This window comes from Ceratotherium simum, chromosome 12 (assembly GCF_057802395.1).
Source record: "Ceratotherium simum simum isolate JZ-2026a chromosome 12, ASM5780239v1, whole genome shotgun sequence".
In the NCBI taxonomy this organism is placed as follows: Eukaryota; Metazoa; Chordata; class Mammalia; order Perissodactyla; family Rhinocerotidae; genus Ceratotherium; species Ceratotherium simum.
In genome coordinates this window covers 158,272-178,117 of record NC_141911.1, presented here as the reverse complement: position 1 = coordinate 178,117, position 19,846 = coordinate 158,272, and the positions used below count along the sequence as shown (strand labels likewise).

Sequence of the window (19,846 nt, the reverse complement as noted above, 5' to 3'; positions counted from 1 at the left end):
CTTTAGTGATAATCTCCTGTAACTGACACCCCCACCCCCAACATCCTCCTTGTCTTTGGTTGAACATGGTATTTAAGACAAGAATTTCTGCTATTGTGTTGAGAAACGCAGTGTCCCTGCTTTCTCCCATGTATACATGTTATTAAACTTGGTATTATTTTCTCCTGCTAACCTGTCTTGTTAATTATTTGGCCAGCCTTAAGAACCTTAAGGAAAAGGGCAGAGGGAGATTCTCCCTCTTCCCCCGACAACGCATTTCACGTGCTGACCTCAGGCCCAGCCCACACGGCAGGTGCTTGAATAAAGGGCAGTGATCACTGTTGCTATTATCACTGGTTTCAAAGTTGTTATTATAAAACTATTATCATCCGTTGTTTTCTGGTTATCAGATTGGGGCATGGAGATGGGGTCTTTTCCTTAGGAGCCTCAGTCCGTCCCTCCCAGCAATGCTCTCAGCAACCCAGGCCCTAGCCCTCTTCTCGGGAGGCACCTTTCAAAGATATGCTAGTTCCCTGGATATGGACTCATATTTGGAAGTTAGCAAAAGTAAGCAGAACCATTTCTTTTGAAGAGGGTGGGGATTTTGCTGAGGAGGGCTGTATTTGCTACAAACAAGGGGGCGATCCCAGAGTAGCAACACTAGTTTCACTGTTAGACAAGTGCCAGCTGCAGCTGCTCAGGACTGCTGCCAGCCCCGGCTGGGGTTTGTGCTGAGAGCCACACCGTCCACGCAGCTGGGGAGGAGTTCCCTGGGCCGCAGGCTCCCGGGGGAACTGGAAGTGACGACCTGGGTTACATTGAGCCCAAGAGATGAGGTTCAGGAGAAAAAGCGGGACAAAGGCCAGAGGTAGGAGAGAGCCAGCCCCTGGGGAGGAGTGTTTCTGAGCACAGCCAGGGAGGGTTTGTTATCTGATGGCTTCCTGCCGGGCTGGGAGCTTTCCTCAGTCCCCGGGGGGAGAGAGGAGGATGAAAGGGCTGCTGTCAGGCCGATAGGAAAACCCTCTTCTGTGCCAGTAGGGCTGTGTTCAGGCCAGGTACAGGTGATCAGGTGGGACAAAGGACGAGTAGGCTGCGGGAAATGGGATCAGGATCTTAGAATAAATGCCTTGGCACCCATGTGCCTTCCTCACCCCTGCCCGCACCAGGACAGGGCATCCCGCAGGGATGAGGAGCCTCGCTGGTGTCCCAAGTCTTCTCCTTGGGGAAGTGTGCAGGATTTGGCTACTTGCGGCACGAGAGGACTGGGGTCCCCACCCCACAATGGTTTCTGTTAGTCTGCAGTCACACTCTGATTACATCTGCTCCCTGAATGAACCTCCACTCCGGGACCTGTGCTCTGCCCTGGTCCAGCCTGGTCCTCCCTCTGCCCAGCTGGGATCCGTGGCCCTACTGGCTGCCTCTTGCTGGACTCGGGAAGCCATTTAGGGCACTGAGTGGTTGGCAGAGCTGGGGACAGCACCTCACACGCTACAGACCGACCCTCCTTTGCAGCTTCTGGCAGCCCATCACTGACTACAAGGCTGCTCATCATCTCTTGGCCTCCATAAGGTGCAGAGCCCAGGGCCTAGCTCCTGGTGCGCATCTCGTTCCTGCCTAAACTCACTCCTCTGGTTATCTCACCAGTCTTGTGACTATAATACCATCTCCGAGCTGATGGCTCCCGAATGGCTCGCTCCCTTACACTCCAGACTCAAATGCCCTCCTCCCTTCTTGTCCTCTCCACCACTGTTGTCCATCTCAAGTTCAACATGCCCCCAGTTAAGCTCCAATGAAACAAGAAAGATTCCCCCTCCACACCTGCCCCTCCTGCACCTTTCTCCATCCCGGTTAGCAGCAACTCTAACCTTCTGCTTGCTCAGCCAAAAACTCTGGAATCGCCCTTGACTCCCATCTTCTCTCTCCCCACATCTAATGCATCAAAAACTCCTGTTGGTTCCATCTTCAAAACACACCCCGAATTTGAACCTCCTCCTCACCTCCACTGCCACCACCTGGTGCAGGCCACCGTCAACTGCTGCCTGGGCTGTTGTAGGTGCCTCCTCCCTGGTCCCCCTGCTTCTGCCCCGGCAGAGGAAGGTTTCCCCTGGGCTTTGGAGACTGAAAGAGGGGCAGCGGAGGTGTCTTGACCAGAGGGCTGGGGCCTCTGACACTGGACAAGTCATGGGCTTGTCCACTCGTGACACTGCCTGCTGTTGACTGCAGTCTTGGGCTCATGAAGGCCCATCACCCAGGCTCCCCTCTGGGGCTCCTATACCACAGGTTGTGAGACACTGACACTGGAGAACAGAGGAAGTTGGCAGAGTGCCTGTGAGTCCCTGGGCCGATCCCCATCCTGGCAGATGGGCCCACGTGAGTGCCCAGGGCCCTTCCTCGAACCACAACTGTGCCAGGGACAGCACACCACCCACACCATCCCACCAACTGCCCCCTGGGCTTCAGCTGTGAACTCCTCAGATTTCTCCGTGTCCCTGCTTCCAGGTGGGGCAGGCTGGGGGTCCCCCAAACACCACCTCCTGGGATCCTAACCTGAACATGAGATTTACCATCTGGGGCTCAGCAAACTCCCGTTGGGGAGCATCCTCAGCCCTGGCCTGTCCACTGGCGGGGGCACCCGGGAGGCGAGCTCACCCAGACAACCCCCCCAGTTTAGCCCTGGCGTCGTCCAGGCTGTTGGCTGGATGTGCTTGTGAAAAGTGGGCCAGGAGCTCGTGCAGTGTCAGAATGTGCCTGGGAATCTGCAGGAGGGAGAGGCAGGGGGAGAGGGACAGAGGCAAGGATGAGGAAGGAGAGAGACTGTGATGAAGCAAGTCAGAGAAAGCAGCAATGTAGAGAGGGAGAGAGAAAGCAGATGGAGGATGGTTCTCTGAACTCCCAGCACTCCCATGAGCAGGGCTGAGGACGGACACCCACAGCACTTCTGATCTCAGACTCTAATGTGGAGACTTTTCCAGGGTCTTGTCTAGGGCAAGATCCCAGAGCTTGAGGCTCTAAGCCAGCAAGAGGAAGGACCTGGAGGTGGGCTCAGGACCAGGAGCTCCCTCTCGCCTTCCCACACTGCCTGCTCTGTGGAACTGGACAGGCCTGCGGTCCGCTAGGTCAGGGGCTGGCTCTAACCCCATTCTCCAGGCAGCCCAGAGCTGGGGCCTGTTAGGGCTTGGGCTCTCCCGGCCATGGCCCCCTGGTGCCCCCAGGTGTGGCTTCCTCCCAGATGTGGCCCTCACTGTCATGGCCCCCAGTGGGCTCCCCATGCATTTGCCCTCAAGGACAGGGCTAAATGCCAGCTGGAACATGGGGTCAGTGAGGAAGGTCTCCAAAACTCTCTCCTTGCAGTCAGTTTGGCCTCATAGTGCTTCAGCAGCTTGTCAGTCACTGTTCTGCTTGCAGTTGGCCAGGGTCTGCAGGCTGTACTGCTGGCTGGATACTAGCTCCTGATAGAAATTGAACACGGGCAGCAGGATGGCCAACAGGTCTGCTCGGTGAGATGCCCCACAAACCCTCGGTCACCCAGCCCCACCCACGGAGGTCAAGGCCAGGCTCAGACCTCCCACCCAGAGACACCCTTGCCTTTGGGGATGACTCTGGCACCACTGCCCTATCCAGGGCCAGATAGGTGGCCCCAGGCATTGGGACCACATCAGAGTCACAGATCTTTATAGAGATGGGGCTCCGTCTACTCTGACACCTGTGTATTGGAAGGCCGGAGAGGGCTGTTGTGGGTTCTGTGGTGTGCCCCACTGCCTGAAGGGTCTGAAGGGCCACCCAGCTCCAGAGTTTTGGGGGTTCAGCTGAGGCCTCTGTGGTAACTGAATTGCAGCTCCACATCCCCCTCAGCCCTGGCTCCCCCAAGAGGCCTCCCAGAGTGCCCCACCAGTGACAGAAGTGACCCATCCGTGGTCATAAGGTGAATCAGTAGCTGGCCTGGAACCAGCTCTCTTGAGTCCCCCATTCCAGGGCTTCTCCCCACATGACATGCCCTCCCGGGTCATGTCCCCTCAGCTCTCTGTCCCTTTATCTGTGTGTCCCTGTCCTTCCATGCCTCCCAGGTTCAGCAAGGTGGGTCTGTTGCTGGCCCGCTCTGTCCCAACCTCCTGGATACACAATACCCTGCCTTCCAGCCCCTGAAAGCCCAGCCAATCTCCCCAAACCTGCCCTTCAATACTTGATTGGCAGGGATGAACCCACTGAAACCTCTGCTTATAAACTCCATTAAAAAAGAAAAACGTGCTTCCTTTGCGATAAACTCTTAAGTGGGAGCTCTTACACTACCCAAGGGACAGCACCTTCAATGACGCAACTACAGGAAGTGCAGACCTTTTCCTTCTAGGGAGTCTTCTCATTGTGACCTTGGGGAAAAGCGGGGCTCTCTGACTTAGGAAAGTGAACAATAAAAGGGTCACACTCAGTGTGGGAGAGGCACGATGCAGGGGTCCTGCTGTGCAGCCCTCGGGGCCATCAGGACGGTGCAGCCAGCTCGGAGAACAGTGACGCAGGGTGGACGGAGTGGGAGCCTTGACCGTGCTTCTACCTTTTCTTTGTCATTCTACTTTTGGAAACCTGTCCCAAGGAGACGCTCTCTCATATGAACATTTCAGATGCAGAGATGAGTGTTTCTAGTAGTTGCGACAACTGTAAGAGCCAATGATGGGAGATGGCTGCATGGATGAGGGCATGCTCACAGGTACTGGAGCATCATACAGCCATCAAAAAGCATGTGCTAATCTTAAGTAAAAAAAAAAACACATCAATATTCAAATTCAATATTCATATGTGTGACATTATGTAAATCAAATGGGGGGGGAATCCCAAGATCTGTGTATAGAAAAAAGTTTGAGGAAAACACATCAATGTGTTTACAGTGGTTATCTTTGAGAAGGAGAACTATGGTTGATATAGCTTTTAACATTTTCTGCTTTTCTAGATAGTCAAATTCTCTCAAATGTGTTCATATATATTATTTTTAAAAGGGAAAATAGATAAGAAACTAAAAATATCTCTTCTTCCTAGAAAAACAGCTTTTGCCAACTTGTCTTTCCTCTTCTGCTCCCTCTGAGGGATTATGTGAGTTTTTAAGGGGCTACTGTTACACTCGGGGAGGATGGAAGTGCCGCCAGCCTGCAGGAGTGGGCCTTGGAGAGGGACTTCTCAGGTGGTGGCTGGGGACCTCTGCCAGGGCTGGCTGCTCACCCAGGCCCCAGTGGGCCAGCTGGAGATGCAGGTCTTAAGGCCTTGGTAAAGATGTGGTGCAAACACACGATGGCCTCACTGACAGAGGAAGCACAGTGTAAGCTCCGGCCATGGAGTTCCTGCCCCTCAAAGGGCCTCTGCCCCCAAGTCCCAGCAGAGCTGAGGGGCCCAGGGAGAGGGCAGGGGCTGCCACCGTCCGTGGGACTCTAGCAGCAAACGCCTTTCTCAAGTGACACCTTATGTGAAAACCTCATCAGAGGGATAGACTATGTAACTTGTGGGGCCCAGTGCAGAGCAAATATGCAGGATCCCTTCTTTAAAAGATGACAAAATTTCAAGATGGTGACAGCAGAGCTCTACACCAAACACAGGCTTTTCTAAACATGGGTCACACTCCCCAGAAGCCGGCAGAGGATGGGAGCTGCTCTGCTGCCAGCCTTCCTGGCACCCTCAGTGCTCACCTGCTGGGGTGACCCTAAAGGATCTTAGAGGAACTCAGGGCTCTAGAGAATTCAGAGGAAATGCCACTGATGATGTGAAAAGAGCTAAGGCTTGAGACCCACTCAGAGCAGGCTCAAATCCGCCTTATGCTGCTTCTCAGCTGTGTGACCTCCAGCAAGATGCCTAACATCTCTTAACCTCAGGTCTTTCCTGGAGAATCTGAAGGTGAAATGAGGTCACCCCTGCAAGTAATGGGACAATTTGAGGGCCTGATGCAGAGAAGGTGCTCAGTAAATGCTAGCTCTCCACAACCCCATTTTGAGGGAAAACAGAAAAGCAAAAACACCCAGATTCTCCCATGCAAGTGCCCTGTCACCACCTAAAGAGCACTGGGGAACATGCCTTCTCACTAGCAGCTTAGCACCAGGCTGAGTAATGGCCCTCTGAGCACCCCTGGCAGCCACATTTGCTGTGGCTCCCCTCCCAGCATCCTCCTCCCCACCCATGCTCCCCAGCCAGCCAGCTCCAGAACACAGCCCGAGTCTCCTCTCCAGGGTGAGCTGTAAGGATGCCAGAGAGACTTCTGCTACTTCCTGCAGCCCCCTCCCCTCCCAACTGTTCCTCCTCTGCCTCTGCTCATAAGCCCCATCTCCTACCACCCTGGAGACCTGGGAACTTCCCCAGTGTGTCTGGGGTTTGAGCTGAACAGCAGAGGGGATGCCATAGGGACTCTGTCGTACACCCCATTTGTGGACAGGAAAACAGGCCCAGAGAGAAAGTGTGAACCCCCCTGGGAGTCAGGGCAGCCCCAGCCTAGGAGCCTGTCCTCATCTCCCTGCCGTGGTCTCTGTCTTTCTCTGCCACATCAGATGCCCCTCCCTGGTCCCATTGTCCACGTGTGCTCTCTGCTCCCTCCTCTGTGATGACCCAGCACTTTGGCTGTTGGAGGCCCCTGGTGTTGTCCTCCCCGGGGATGTGTCACAGGGGGCTGTCCCCTCTCCCAGCAGTGTGTTGCCTGAGGGCAAACCCCCACCCTGGGGTCTCACTCCCTCAGTACAACAAGAGCAGGAGTGGAAGGTGCTGAATGGGTGCAGAGACATCCCTGAGCTGTGTGGCAGACGTTCAAAGATAGTAGCTTAGGAAATCACAAACACGCCACAGAGCCAGCTCTGCTCCCTTTTCAGGGCACGTGGCTTTGTCCCCTCAAGGCCACTTGCTGAACCGCAGGATGAATGGGCTCTGACAATTGAGCGAATGGAGCACTTTGAAAGCAAAATGGGACAGTTACCCGCTCTCCACTTCTGGGTTGCTAAAACTGCCCCGGCCTGTGCTTGAAGAGCGGCTGAAAATATCTAATGGAGAAATATGCATTGCTGATGCAGGCTTTTCTATTTTTTCGATTCTCTGAGACCCTTGGCACATGAAAAAATGGCTGTTCTTGAATCTGAACTCTAAAGAGCTAAGGGACTCACACACAGGCTCGTAGAGAGCTCAGAGACACGTGAATGCCCAGTCAGCACCCTTACTGTCCTGATGTCATCACCCTCATGCCAGTCTGCTGTCTTTGCCAGTTCTGGTATCTGCACGTGGTATCCTTTTCTCTTTAGGCTGGAGGGATGTGTGTGTGTGTGTGTGTGTGTGTGTGTAAGACTAGTCTGTATGTAAAACTGATGGCGCCCTTCTCAGATACGTCTACAAGACATCTACTCCCCAGGGACAAGAGCAAAAGCCAGGTGCCGTCAGGTCAGGCACTCTGCTCCCTGCATAGGGAACACTGGCAGTCTGGGAATCTGATTTAAGGATCGGGCCAGGTTGGCAAAGCTCTGGAAAGCTGTGAGCCTGGGGACCCTGCAGAAGCCTTGGACCATGGCCCAACCCTGCTACAAACCAGTGTCAGGATGGCGGCAGAAGCCCCAGCCCCACTGAGATTGCAGAGGCCTCCTTTCCCTTATCCTGCAGGTCCCTTCAGGGGATGCATTTGCTTTGGATCTGGGTTTGCTTGGCTGACATCAGGGCCTGCTCAGCTGACCCTTGTCAACGATGTCCATGGAGAGTTTGGAATTTGGCTTACACCCCAACTCGCCAGCTAGAGTCCAGCTCTGTCTGCCCAACTGGGTCAATGCCTGGTGTCTCAGCTGAGCCCTGCCCACTTTCCACCCCACAGTCTGACCTTCTTGGCCCATCAGAGGCAAACCCTCATTTGTCACACTCCTTAGCAGCACTGCTCATCGGCTCCTGCCACACCCCAGTCCCCTCTCTGGAGACAGTGTCTTTAATCCAGAATGCATTTAGTCAGTGCAGTCATTGGTGGAGGAATTAGTCCAGGGTTTTCTCTCTTTTGTTAGCAAAGTTTTGCTAAAGATCTCTGTACTTCTTGCTTTTCAAACAGCTGCCACACAACTCAGTTCTCTCTCCTTCCTCCATTCCCTCTGGCCTCTTCCAAGCCTAAGAGATGCCCATCTCTGTCTCCCTTTGTGCCAATCCTGTCAGCATGTCCTGATGGAGTCTCTGTGGTGGGCACCATGCTGGGCATGGGTGAGACACAGCCAGAGGTGGATAAGTCAGATCCCTTCCCTGGAGGAGCTTCCAGCCTAAGACGAGGGTCAGATACCCACAGAGGTAACTTATACTCCAACAAGGTGCACACCTCCTGCAGTGGGAGGGTCTCACCATGGAAGCCACAAGCGCTACCCAGAGGTTTTGCAGGACAAAACAGGAGCCCAACTGCGCTGGCCCCGTGGTGTAGCAGTTAAGTGCACGAGCTCCGCTGCTGGCGGCCCGGGTTCGGATCCCGGGCCTGCACCGATGCACCTCATGTCAGGCCATGTTGTGGTGTCATCCCATATAAAAGTGGAGGAACATGGGCACAGATGTTAACCCAGGGCCAGTCTTCCTCAGCAAAAAGAGGAGGATTGGCATGGATTTTAGCTCAGGGCTTATCTTCCTCACAAAGAAAAAAAGGAGCCCAGCAAGTGTGTTATAGAATGGAAGGAATTGGAGCAGAGGGGATGGTGTGAACAAAGATGCAGAGTACGACAGGGTGTTGAGTGCAGGACAGCAGGGTTGGGGATGGCAGGAGGAACATGGGAAACAGGACTCAAGGCACAGAGTGGGCCCTGCAGAGGGGCTGACTGGGGAGGGGTCAAGGCGGCCCTCTCCATGTCAAAGTTGGTTTGCAAACCTGATTCCTCAGCTACAGTTTTACCTTAAACCCTGAACTAAAGATCTCTGCAGTTTCTTACAGAGTCAGGCTTGCAGGATTCTGAGTGCTACCAAGTCAGGAAAATATCACCACCATCTCTAAACTCCTGCCCTGCCCTTTAGAGCTGCCTGAGCCATCCCAACTTACTTCCAATCATAAATGGGAGAAAAATAGCTATTAAAACAATGAAATGGTGCCAAACTGAAGATTCTAGAGGAGGGGAGGATTCTTCTCAGAGGAGGATGCTCCCTTTGTTTTAGATGGTCCTTGGAGCTTTTTGGTTACAAAAGATAAGGCCCAAGAGGGCTGTTTAGATGGAAAAGAAGAGACTAAGCAGAGCTGGATAGTTTTGCTTAATAAATTTTGTGCAGACTTTTGTTTGAGTATGCTCTCCCGTTACCTCTAGGGAGACATGTCTGTGGGGGGGGGATGGAGAGTATACATGGAGTAGAGACAGGGCCAATGTCCTTGATGTGTGACCTGTCCACAGCCCGCTTAGAAGGGCCTAATGCCTGGTTTCAGGCTCTGTTGTTGTTGCCTTGAAATTCTTAAGAGCCTTGCATTTTCATTTTGCACTGGACCCAGCAAAGTATTTAGCTGGTCCTGAAGAAAGTGTATACAAGGGTATATTGGTAAAGGATTAATGACCAGCTCTCTAAAAAAAAAAACTCTGACTGGTAGCACTGGCTGATTTCCATGGTGTAAACATTCCAACCTTGGCCCATTTTAAGCTACCAAAGGGCGAATAACAAGCTTGAAAGAGTCTTGAAAATTTCACAACAAACTTGCAAATTGGTATAAGCCAGCTCCAACACATCACTGGACGGGGGCGAGGGTCTTGGCAGATAAAGAGATTATGAACACCCCCACCACCAACAAAATGGCGTTGGAAGCATGTGGAGAGAGGCCAGTGTGAGGAGAGGAGGTCAGCAAGAAATCCGTGTAGCAGGAAAGGCTGAGTGACAGAAGGGCAAGGATGTCTTCTATTCACCTTTAAACCATTTTCTGTTTCAGTACTGCAAACCCCTTCTACTGTATCTAAGCCTTTCAGAAAGTCTGGTCTATACTTGGCTGGTGTCAGGGGCTTGGGGACTGAAAGAGGAGCCAGTTGGGTGTCATTAGGTCTTTCCTGGATACTCTGGTTGTCCTCCTGGGACAGGGCAGGACTGTACTTCCCAAGCCCCTGAAGTTGAGTGTGTTCAAGTGACTCACTTTGTCCAATGAAATGTGAGCAGTGCTGTCAGGCACCATTTGCCACGTTGCTTCCCCTGCCATGGGACTGGTGAATTTCCTGATTGTGGGAGACCCATCAGCCTGTGACCCTGACTCTGAGTGAGAATGTTGTGGAGCGGAACCCACAATGGACACACAGTGTGAGAGAAAAAGCAATCTTTGTTGTTTTAAGCCACTGAGACTTGGGGGCTGTTTGTAATTGCAGCAGAATCTAGCTCCACCTGATGGACACAAGGAGTGCCCATACAGGGGTAAGGAGCAGTCAAGACCGAGTGAAGACAGCCACTGTGAGAAGTGATACAAGAAGCCAGGAGAGCAGAATTGGAAGCCAGACGTGGCCACGAAAATGGAAGACCCTGAAAATCCTCAGGAATAAGTGGGATGGGGCTTGAGGAATTTTTCTGGCTATCAGGTGGACCATGAGAGCTTGAGGCCATCCAGGTGACACAGTGGTTCCCGAACATGCACCTTTTATCTGGCTCGTCTCCCCAGCAAGGAAGGAATAAGTTGTGGGGCAGGCACAGGCCAAGGATCTGCAGCCAGGAGACCCAAGGTTAAGCCTGGATTCTAGCACTGGAAGTGACCTTGGAGTGACCTTGGATAAGTCCTCCCTCTTCTGTGGACCTCTGAGTTCTCAGATCCCTCCCAGCTCTGACTTTCTAAGACACTCTATCTTTGTCACGGGCGTCACTCATCACTTACTTGGCTTCTCAGTGCCTCCTGCCTACCTGATGGCCTACTTCCTGGGAAATGGGCTCTGTTTCACCCTCCTAAAGCCCCTCCAGAGCACACAGGTGCCCTCTGCCCTGCAGGATGTGGATGTGTGTGTGTGAGTGAGAGTGAGAGAGAGTGAGAGACAGTGAGAGAGAGAGACTACAGCCAGAAGGCTTTACCAAGCTGATCTTTCAGTCTTCTTAAAGAAATCCTTTGCCCTGGAGAGTAATGCACTCAGTTGAAAACGTTGCTCCAAATTCCCACCAAACAGGCCTCTGCTGCCACACTGACAAACACACACACACAATTTCACTCAAAACTGACCAGTTTTGTGCTCCCCAGCACCAGAGAGGGCCCTGCCTTTTGCACCCACCCCTTCTCTGGCCTACCAACCCCTGAAAACTTTCAAGGCCATATGCGACATGAACCCACACCTTCTTTGGCCATAAAATGACTCATTTTCTAGCTGGGTTCACACTGCAAACTCTATTATGGCACCAATCACACTCTACCCCAATCAGACCTTAAGGGTAGAATCTTCCATCTCTTTACTGCCTGCCACAGAGCCTGATGCCCATTCATTCATCAAGCCCTTACAGAGTACCTACTATGTGTGAGGCAGAAGGGACAGAGTGATAAAGGACACCCCTGCTTTCAAGGAGGTCTCACCAGGCCGGGTTGGGGACAGACACCAAAGGACCTGGCTCTGACATGGCATGCTGAGGGTGGGAAAGCCGTGGGAGCAGGGGGCAAGGAGAACATTCTGGGATGAGAGTCCCCAGGAGGAGGCATTCGAGCTTGGTAGGATCCCACCAGGCAGGGAAGCGTGGGGGTGGCAGGGGCACTCCAAACAGAAGCCCCAGCATGTGCAAAGGCCAAGATGTGCACAGCTCATGATCAGGGAGCACTGGCTGGATCCCCAAGTGATGAGGGAAGAGGAGCCTGGGGAAGAGGATGAGACAGTGGTCAGCTGATCTTAGGCAATTAGTGAATGAGTGAGTGAGTGAGTGAATGAATGACACCCGACACCCTTGATCATGAAGCCACTAACCTGGTGCTGGTCCCTAGACCTATTCCCTGGTCCCTAACAAGGACTCAGCTTGGTTTCAGGGATATGTGTAGGGCTAGGATAGATCTCAGAATGAACCAGATGGTTTAGACTCGGGACAAGCCCCCATCCCAGGAGCGACATGGGAAGAGGCTATGAGTAGAGTGGCAAGACTAGCAAGTAGACAAGGAGACGTGGGTTCTAGTCCTGGCTCTGCCATCTCCCAGCTGTGTGAGCTTGGGCAGATGACTTGAGTTCTCTTAGCCCCCTTCCTCATTCAATCCTATGAAGATGGCTATGGGGACTGACTAAGGAAGCTTGTCTGACAGTGCCTGGTGCAGGGTAGAGGAGGTGTGTGGAATCTGAAACTTTTGTTCAACCTCAAGTTCCGAGCTGACGTGACCATCAGTTCAGAGCTTGGCAGCGGCACCATAAGGTGGAATTGGCAACTTCAGATCTTTGAACATTCCAGGCAGAGCTGGCTTCAAAGTCATGTGATGGGGTCCTATGCTCAGAAGGCCCCATGCTTGGGGCTTCAAGTTCCGCAGTTGCAACCTTGTAGTTCTTAACCATTTCTCTTTTAATTTGTTTTCATGAGTAACATCTGATGGAACAATGGAGCACACCCCAGGGGCTTGGAGCCTCAGCCCCCATGTGTTCCTGCCTCCTGCTGCCTCACTGGGATGGTCTCTCAGCTGCTTGCTCCACACACGTTGGCACCCCAGAACCCATGACCTCCTCTACCCTCTCTCTGGGAGCAAATGGGTCTAGTCAGCAAGGAAAACTCACATCCCTCCGTGAGTCACCCTCAACCCTCTTCAGGAGCCTCGGTGTAGGTGCAGTAAGAGTGGGTGCAGTGCAATCCCGATTGTGTCTCAGGGCAGGGTGAGGGACAATGCCTGGGCACTAGGTGGGTGACTCAGCAGGGACATCTTGCCCACCCCTCATCTAGGTACCAAGTGTATCATGGCACAGAGGTTAGAGGAGGTTGGAGGTTGAAATTGGGGGGGCGCCTGTCTGCCATGGGTGGGTTGGTGGGCTGTGAGAAGGGGAGGTCGACTTCCCCGACTCCACCCAGGGCCTTGCATTTTTCCCTTGCATCAGGCCCTACAAATCATGCAGCCGACCCTCGTTAGAATCTATGTTTCCATTTTCCCGTCCTCAGCTCAGAGTCCACGGTCCCCGTGTGACGTGGCCAAATGGCTCTGAGCATCTGGTGAACATGGTGAGATGAGGGGGCAGAGGCAATCAGATCATTCGGTGCTGGGGTAGACAGCTGGTGAGGGGCGTCTAAGGGGCTGAGAGCCAATGCCTTCCAAGCTTTAATGTAAATGGCAATCAACTGGGATGTTGTGAAAGTGCAGATTCTGATTCCGGATGTCTGGGCAGGGCCTGAGATTCTGCATTTCTAACATGCTCTTGCTTCATGGACCACATTTTGAGTAGTGAAGTTCTAGAAGGCTTAACTTAGCAACAGCATGGCCTCCAGACCGATGAGCCTGGAGCCGGTGAGCCCCTGTAGGAGCTCTTATGACAGGCAGAGAGAACGACTGCTTGGAACTGAGCCAGGAGCCCACACTATGATGACTTACCAGGGACTCTGTGTCCCCGGACTCTTCAGCTGATAATGTGGGGATGCTTACTCAATGTGGTCATCAGCAGAGTAAATAAAAACTCGCCCATAAATAACCTCACTCAATCCTCACACTCTTGTCAGGCAAGTATAAAAAGGCTGTTTTATAGATGAAGGAATGGACGCATAGAGGATGGGGGGGCGCACTCCAAGTTGCAACTGTCAAGTGGCAGATCTGAACTCAGATCTGACTAAGGCCCTTCCCACTTTGCCAGCATCACTAAATTTACTTTTGGAGGCTGGCTTAGCTGTGGCTGGAAGCTGGTCCCCGCTGCCGGTCATGTGCCCCCCCGATCCTGCTGAAGCCTGGAGTGTGAGGTGTTGGGCCTGTGCCCTGGGCACCCCAGCCACCCTCTTCTGCACCCTCGTTAGCAGTCACCTCTGCCTTCAGCCACTCGATATTGATCTCCCCATTCTCGATCTGCTGCCGTAGCTGCTTGGCCACTGTCTTCTCGTCTCCACGATCTGCAGCAGGTGCAGGTACTTCTGCATCAGTGCTTCGTGCTCCCTGGCCAGGGTCTGGGAGCTGTGGACAGACAGACGTGGTAAGACACTACCTTCTTGTCCCCCAGAGATCCAAGCAGAAGTGGGGCTCCCCCACTGACTGCAATTAGAAGATCCTGACTCCCAGACATGGTGCACAGGGACTTGACCTGGCTGCTGTGCTGTTACCGACTGCTCTGGCCCCTTCTCCAACTCCTGTCTCACACTCTGACCTCTGGTTCCTCTAACTGATCCTGTTCTCTCCCCTCCCCCTCCAATCCACCCCCCCCGGGCCTTTGTACAGGCTCGCTCTCTTGTTAGGGGTAATGCATCCGGTGACTTTAACTTAGAGTCAATGCTCAAATGGAACAACAAAGCCTAGATGACAGCACATCTGTTTAGTACATCGTTCACTGAATATTTTGAACTCACTGTTGAGACCTACCGCCCAGAGAAAGAGATTCCTTTCAAAATATGACTGCTCACTGGTAAGTGCTATGGTTGCCATGGAGAGACTGATGCTGGTGTGTGTCCCCCTCCACACACACACAGAAGTTAGCAAAAGTCTTATGACTCACATAATAGACGTCTCTGAGGAGAGCAGGGCCAAAATCACAAGCAGCTCTGAAATGGCTTGAGGGAGCAAGGAAAGAAGCCAGGCCTGGGTTTTTATCGTGGTTGGAGGTTTTAAAGAAAAAATATTCAATGACACTTGTCAAAAATGGTAAGGCATATTTTATTCAGAACCACTGCAATATGTAGAGACCACTGTGATGGGATTCACAGCTGGGGAGAAATGAGATTGGGCTCGACTCTGAATGCAGCATGGGCAAGTGAGCATTCCCGGCCAGGCAGCATGGTGGGGGTCAGGAGATGGAAAATTACTAAGAGAAAAAACAAGTGTTGGGGTTTCTAGCTAACCTGACCTAACAGGATTATTACCGAAGCCAGGCCAGAGTTATCAGACACCACCTGAGGGATGGTGGGGGACGTGGAGGAGCCCAAGCAGATCTCGAGGGTGATCAGATCTACGGGTGTGGGTTCTGCTTAAACTGACTTAGCAAGGTTCTTACTAAAACTGGATTTTACAAGGAAGTGCACAGACAAACCTAGGAAAAGGTTCAGGATCCTGACTAAAGTTTTGTCAAAGCAAGAAATCTTTGCCAGGGGTGAGACCAGGGCGAGAGTTCTGCACACATACAGGGGCTTGTGTGGTTGGATCCGAAGCCAATGCCAGAGAAGGGAGACTCTGGACTTGCTCTTCAGCTTGTCCAGGTGTGGACATGAGGGGAAGAGGGAGAGGAGAGGCGTAAGCTGTCAGCACACATCAAAAAGTGCGGAGTCTGACTGCTCATTACAAGGACAAACATGCAAAGAAAAGCATGCATTCGCAATGGCTTGTTTTTATATAAAGAAACACTAACAGAAGCTCAAGAACGATCAGAACTGTGCACTGGGGGTGGCTGGAGTAAGTGCTGCCATCTTGCTGTCCTGTAGGCCACGGGGACCAGTTCCACATCCCATAGAGTGTTGCCCAGAGCTCTACCCTCGTGGTGGTCCCACTCAGGGGTGGTGAGGAAGGGGATGGAGCCTGGCGGTGCAACAGCCTGAGGCCTGAGATGGTGTTCGCTGTGCGGCCACGATCTGCTCCCATTGACCAGGCAACGAGGAGAAACCACCGTCTCCTTCCACAGGTAACTGGCCGCCACTGCCCAGTCAGCCCCCCATGAGGTCCAGCCCGAGGTGGGCAGCACTTTGTGCTCGGGGCCTGTCCAGCAGGTGAGTCAGCGCTGGGTGCTGTGTAGCTGTGGTCTGCGCCACCGTCTCTGCTCGGGGCACCTCGGGTCACCATGGCCACCCCACAGCCACCAGCGCCCACCTTATGGCCTCCACCACCCTCTCACCCCCACCCTGCAGCCACCCTGCTCTCCACTGATTTGGGCTAGTGCCAACAATGTCAAGTAACAGGATAGTCTGGAAACGCTCTTCCTTAGGTCACTATCTTCTTGGATTTGCTGTGACTTTTCTGCTCTTTTGATGGCAGGGAGCCTGCCTTGATCTCTGCAATCAGGAATGTGGCTGAGCAAATGCAGCTTGTACCTGCTGGATGGATACACCTCCCAGATGCTCTGTTGCTAGAAGGTTCCTGGCAGTGCAGGGAAAGGTGGCTCTGCAGGTGGAGGTGAGTGCTGGAGAGGTGTCTGACAGCATCCTGGGCAGAGCAGGTCAAGGCCCACTCCTCATGGGAAGGCTGACCCTGTGGACTTGGACTCAGACAGCATCCTGGGAGGAGCAGGGTTCAGCCCACTCCTCAAGGGGAGACTTACACTTGGGACTCTGCATCTGATAGCATCCTAGGTGGAGCAGGGCGAGGCCCACTCCTCATGGGGAGGCTGACCCTGCAGACTGGGCATCTGACAGCATCCTGGGGAAGCAGGGCACAGTCCACTCCTCATAGGGAGGCTGACCATGTGGACTTGGATTCTGCATCTGACAGCATCCTGGGTGGAGGAGGGCACGGCCCACTCCTCACCGGGAGGCTTACCTCGGGGACTCGGTGAAGGGGCTCCTCTCTACACATCGTCCTTGGGCTCCTACAGCAGGGTGAGGGGTTTGCTTTCCCCCTGGCCTGGCTCCCTTCATGAGGGCTTCTGGAATTCAGCTAGTTCAATGAGTCCTTTCCTGCGGACTCCACACTGGAGGTCCCAGAACAGTGCGCTGAAGACATTCTACTTTGAAAACCTCCTGGCAGATCATTTTGTTTCATGTTGCAGGTTGTTATTGAATTTTGAAAGACCTGAATGCCACTTGTTGTCTGTAGTCTTATTGAAGGTTTACAGTGGTTTGTTCTAATTCGGAAGTTGTTACAATCTATCCAAAGAACTAGTAACATGAGCTTGTTTCAGAGGTCAGCCACCCTGCTTTCTTGACGGTTTCCTTCAGAGCCTGTGTCCCAAAAGTTTTGTTACTGTTTTTGAGAATGAGGCAAAGCCCTGCAGAGAAGGTGGCTCTTGGCATGTGTCATGGTCTAATGTGGTCTGGGGGCAAATGAGGTAGGGGTCCTTTGGTAAATAGTCACAAAGCATTGAGAAAAGTTAGAAAGTCATGTTGCTTGGAACTCCCTGAGGACCTAGTATCCACCTGGTCTGGTCCACAGTGGCCTCAGGGGGGTTAGATGACCTCAAGTGGAACAGAAAGCCCTCGGGACAGACCCCCCCCAACCCCCCACGTGCACAGTTTGGTCAAAATAGAGATTTTACCTTAATGAGGAGAAGAGATTATGAAGTGTCTTGGTCAGTACCTTGCAGGGGCTGGTTGATTTGTACAGGAAGCAGCTTTCCTCCTGGTAGTGGGAGGACAGGAGTAATACAGATCCACAGCTCTTGGGGCTGACCTCCCCTTGGCGGTGGTCTCGCATCCTCAGCTGCTTGAGCAGAGCTGGGGCCAGGCGCCCTGCTGGGTGCCTGGGAGGCTCTGCTGGCCGACACCTGGCCTGGCTTTGAAATAGGGGACCAACCCTCCCCGTTTTAGCACCCAAAGTCTTGCATCCCAGGGACAGCAGGAGGATTGGGCAGCCATGAGCTTCTAACAACTATTTCTGAGGCTTCTTGAAGCCTTTCCTGTTGTCTTGATGCCATCCTGTGTTATCTGCCAGAACGTCTGTGTCCCTACAGGGCACTTACCACAGCCTGGGAGGAGGTCCTCACCTTCCTTCCTTCTCTGCCCTACAGACGGCCACCTCCTTAAGTTAGACAGTGGGTCTTTCATGTTTCTATTCCAGTAATAAGTTGCAAGCAGGTGTTCCTTAAATCTTTACTAAAGGTTTAAATGGGCAAAGTGGCTACAGGTGTGGGTGTTCCCAAAAACACTTGTTTTGCTTTTATAGCTGATTATTTTAGGGGGAAACATTTAATTCTTTCTTTCTAATTACTTTTTCATTTATCCTTGCAGGCTCCACATAATGGGCTCAAAACGTCTGGTCCAGTGGTTAAAAGCTGTTCACAGGGGTGACTGGACCCCACTAAGCATTCTTTCGTCTGTAGTGAATATTTCACCAAAAACAGCTCTAGGAAAGGCTGGAGGATCAGTACTATGTGCTCAAGCCATGGCCACGCCCTCCATCTTCCACCTGACTGAGAAGGGGGGCTGAAGGCCACGGCCGCCCCAGGAGAAAGGACACTAGGAAGGCCACCGGGGGCCTGAGGAACATGCGCGTGAAGCAGATGGGAAAGGAGCTGCAGGTTCATTGTGGTCCTTGAGGGAAAAGCTGAGGGCCCAGCCGTGGTCCCGCAAGTGGAAGTAACCCGCTCTGCAGGGTGAACACGCACCCAGTGCCGCCCAGGAAGCTGCCAGTCAGGATTGGGCGCAGTCTCTGGAAGGAACTCCAGGAGACAGTGTGGCCTCCACAGCATTAGGCAGCCAAGGAGATGCAAACACGTCTGCTGTAGATGCTGGAGATGAGACCCCCTCTTCCCAGCCAGGGCCTGCTGGGTAAGAGTGGCATTTCCGTGGGTGACTTTATCCCTCAGGATAGGGGCGTGCAGATTTATTGGCTGGCTTCCTTCTTACAGTTTCTTCTCAGAGCACACTCAAGAGAGGCCATCTCTCCCTTGAGAGGCTGTTGACCAAAAGAGGCTGAAGAAGGATGTGGAGCCCAGCTGCAGCGGGACCAGCCTGGGGCCTGATGAGAGCTTGGCCCAGAACCCCCAAGTTCATCATTCACAATGATGCCTCAGAAACCCTCCCAGAGCCCCTCCACCCTCCGACGGATGTCACCCTGAAGCCAGCCGCAGAAGCTGTGCGGGGCGAGCACAGCGACACCAGCCCTCCGTCCCTCAGCTGAGTCATCCTGTCAGCACTGGGGGCCCAAGATCTCCTCGACTGCTGCACTCCTACTGCTTCTGCTCCCGGGGGAACAGGAGCACGGGTGCCGCCTGCGGGAGCAGGTGGAGAAGAACGGCGAGCTGAAGAGGGGCAGCCGCCGACAGCCAGGTGCACACGCTGCAGGAGGAGCTGGACGAGCTGAAGGGAGGGGCTCCCTGCCTTAGCAGCCTGCTGCCCCCCGCCGAGGTCAGTCCCGGTGCTCGGGGCTCCCCCACTGCCTGCTCATCATGAGGGGTTTCCTGCTCCGCAGCAGACGGCCCCTGAGCACTTCTGTGTGCAGCATGCCTGCTGCTGTCTTGGGAGAAGGCTCTGCTGGTAGCCGCCCCTCGCACACAGGGAGCCCAGGCTGCAGAGCTCACCCCGCTCGCTCTAGGGCGCTCGAGAGGCAGCGGTAGTTGTCAGGGTTTAGCAGGTGGGGAAGGAGGCATTGCAGGTCAGCTGGGAAAGCCAGACCTACGCAATGAATGGTTCCTGGACGGTTGGTTTTCCACTTGAACAGGAGAAAATCAGCTTCTGTTGCATCCCTCAAACAAATGTAAATTCCAATGAGTTAGGATCTAAATGTGAAATAAAATCGACATAGTAACTATTAGAATAGTTACAGGAGACTCTTAAAGTCATGGGGGGGTTCTTTCCCTTCATGTTTTAATGAATATCCTTGAACTGAAGTCATTTTGAACATTTTAATAATTTCTTTAAAATTTGAAACATCTTTTTGAGTAGAATACATTCTCTTTTGTAAAAATTAAAACACTCCAGAAATATACAAGCTAACAAGTGGTAAAAACTCCTATTTCTCACATACCTCCCAACTTTTATTCCTTGTTGGTAGTAAAATTTGGTGTGTAATCTCCTAGACTATTTCCTGTGCTTTACATACATATTTCTCTACCTGTACAAATAGGTTGGAATATTGTTGGTGTGTTTATTGGCTACATTTCTGATTTTCCTGCTCTTTTACAGTTTAGTCCTTGTAAACATTGGTTTCTCGATATTCCTTATGTATTGAGGGTACCATCTTTTG

The 19,846-nt window shown here is 52.8% G+C and overlaps 1 pseudogene across 1 annotated transcript in view; it reads left to right on the top strand.

Moving 5' to 3' along the window:
- Positions 1 to 15,632: 15,632 nt before the first annotated feature.
- Positions 15,633 to 19,846, top strand: part of LOC147915754 (peroxynitrite isomerase THAP4-like) — a 31,074-nt pseudogene continuing 26,860 nt past the window's right edge. Inside the window, exons 1-3 of the transcript XR_015553759.1 lie at positions 15,633 to 15,717; positions 15,983 to 16,120; positions 17,890 to 19,008. The product of XR_015553759.1 is annotated as a peroxynitrite isomerase THAP4-like (transcript). The remainder of the gene's footprint in view (positions 15,718 to 15,982; positions 16,121 to 17,889; positions 19,009 to 19,846) is intronic.